General features: G+C 67.2%; 1 protein-coding gene across 1 annotated transcript in view; it reads right to left on the minus strand.

Annotated features, from left to right (window-relative positions):
- Positions 1 to 2,702, minus strand: part of TRPM5 (transient receptor potential cation channel subfamily M member 5) — a 23,586-nt gene that overhangs the window by 13,876 nt on the left and 7,008 nt on the right. The gene's annotated exons all lie outside the window — the stretch shown is intronic.

The following is a 2,702-nucleotide window of genomic DNA, read 5'->3' on the forward strand; positions in this document are numbered from 1 at the left end:
GGAGCCCCCCACGTCCCACCCCTTCCCAGTGGGGTGGGGCTGCACCTTAGCCGCTCCACCTGGCTCCCGGCCCTGCTACTCACCACCCCCCGGGGAGTCTCGGGTCGGCCTCTCCGGTGACTACTTCCCAGAGGCTTTGGTAGGGGGTGTCCTAGAAACCCCAAAAGTCCCCTGGGCTTCCGGACACGCAGCCTATCTGCCCGCACCCCCAGGATGGGATGGACACCCTGGAGTGCCTGCCAGACAGGGGTTGTAGGTGAGAGGCTCAGGCTGGTGTGTCCCCCGGCCAGAAGAGCACCCTCTGTTTCTTGGAGAGGGGCCACCTGCGTACACAGGAAGGGACAGCAGTGGCGGTCACGGCCCCACAGGCTCCGCAGGGACCTGCATCCTCACGGCCTCCCCAGCCTGTGTCCCCCAGAAACACATGTCCGAGTGCTAACTCCTGGCCCTGTGAACGGGGCCCTCTGCAAATAAGCTCTCTGCAAACATCATCACATTCAGATGAGGACCGTAAGGTGGCCCCTAGAAGTGCTGGGGTCCTCCTAGGAAGAGGAGAGGCTGAGCCATGAGGTCACATGCCCAGGAACCCCTGGAGCCCCAGAAGCTGGAAGAAGCGAGGCAGGACGCCCCCTTGACGCTTTAGAGGGCACGCGGCCCCCTGATGCCCCGATTTGGGACGTACGCTGTGTGGTCATCTGTCCCCGCTGCCTGGCCACTCCTGCAGCCACGACACAGAGGGCCGCTGCCGTGCTGGTGCCAGACCCCAGGCCGGGGCCACCCTGTGTCTGGGCAGGGCGGGCACCCTGAGGGCGGGCAGGATGCAAATCCTCCTGGCTCCCCTCCTCCCCCCCCAGCAGGAACCTGGGCTGGATTTGAATGTGACCTCTCCAAGCAGGGGATTACGGACTTTTAATAGTACCTGGGGGGACAAGGCCTGGCCGTGTGCAGATATGACCAGGGCAGCTGTGACCGAGTCCAACAGAGCGGGCGGCTTAGAGCAACAGGGACCTGCCTGCTCCCAGCTCAGGGGCCCGAGGTCCAGATGCAAGGGTCGCGGGGCCGTGCTCCCTCCAGAGGCTTGAGGGAGCGTCCTCCCCACCCCCTCGGCTCCCGGGGGCTCCAGGCGTCCCTGGGCTGTGGCCACGTCCCTCCAGCCTCTGCCTCCGTCCTCACGTGGCCCGTCTCTGTGTCCAAACGTCCCTCATCTCACAGGGACACCAGTCACTGGATGGGGCCCACCTCACCCCCCGGTGACTTCATTTCCACTAATTACACCTGCAAAGACGCCATTTCCAGATGAGTCACATTGTGAGTTTCTGGGGGACATTCCTCAACCCCAAAGTGCAGGCGGCGGGTGCAGAGTGTGTGCCAGGCTGGGGGTGGGGGCCGGAGGGCGGCCGCAGGGCCACTGTCTGTGAACAGGCCTCACTCCCGCCAGGCGCCTGTGGCGCCGCTGCCCAGTCAGGTGCCCTCTGGCCGCCTCTGGACGTGTGCCCCGTGACCAGGACGCGCACAGCCCAGGGAGTGCGAGGGTCCGGGGGGCGTGGGGCCAGGACCACGCGGCTGTGCTCGGACCCTGTGAGCCTCAGGCAGGGGACCCTGCAGGCCCGGGGAGGGGACCTGGTGGGGATGGTGGGGGCAGGCCCTGACTTCCTCCTTCCTCCCCCCCCCCCCCCGGGGCCTCAGTCCTCCCTGACCAGACAGGTGGTCCTGAGCAGGAGCGTGGGCGCCAGCCTGCGTCCCTAGGACCGCCACCACGGCCCCACACCCCGGCCTGGGGGCCTCGGGGGGGCGTCTGGGTCCCCTGCTGGTGCCAGGCAAATGGGGCCTCCGAGTGGGCAGGCTATGCAAAAAGGCAGGATTTGCATGAGCTGCTGTCCTTGTTCCTGGAGGGGTGGGGGCGTCCGGGAAGCTGGGAGGTCCCATACAAACCCTGGTCGGAATCCCACCCCACAAATCCTGGTTGGGGAAACTGAGGCAAAATCTCTAGCCCTGGCAGCAAGGGTACTGGGGGCTCTCGCTTGGGGGTGGCAAACGGCCACCCCTTCTCAGAGGCCATCAGGGAAAGGGCCCCAGCGTGGATGCAGCCAGGCCCCCAGGCCCCAGGGGTCCTGGCCTAGCCCTTCCCCCAGCTGTGTGACCGTGGGCCAGCCCATCAGACTCTCTGGGCCCAACTCCTCCTTCATGAGATGCAGGGAGAGACCAGCAGCGAGAAGGCGCCAGGCAGATCCCCCACCGAGCTCAGCAGGCCAGTGGTCAGGGCTGTGGCCCCTCTGTCCCCCGAGTGAGGCCCGGCGTGGAGGCCGTGGGTCAGGGGGAGGGCAGTATGGGTGAGCCTCACCTAGACAGGTGCCGGCTTGGAGCCCCAGCCTCCTCTCCCAGCTGCTTGGGCAGATGCTGCCCCAAAGTCCAGGACCCAGGGCCTTGGGGCCACCCCACCAGCCAGGCAGGACCTGCCCCAAGCACTGGCTTTCGGCCTGGGGCAGCCCCTTCCCACCCCCCTGCGCCAGACCGGGAGGCCGTCCTCCCCCACCCCAGGAAGGCAGAGTCCTCTCCAGGCTGCAGACCGGGGGACGAGAGTCAGGGATGTGGCTGGAGCTCCCGCCCCGTGCCACCTGGAGGCTGGCAGCTTAGGGCACCTACCTGCCTGCCTTCTCCCCGGCACCCGGACATGCGACTGCTGGCCGAGCTGCAGGGTGGGG

Source organism: Crocuta crocuta, unplaced genomic scaffold (assembly GCF_008692635.1).
Source record: "Crocuta crocuta isolate KB4526 unplaced genomic scaffold, BGI_CrCroc_1.0 scaffold653, whole genome shotgun sequence".
Taxonomy (NCBI): Eukaryota; Metazoa; Chordata; class Mammalia; order Carnivora; family Hyaenidae; genus Crocuta; species Crocuta crocuta.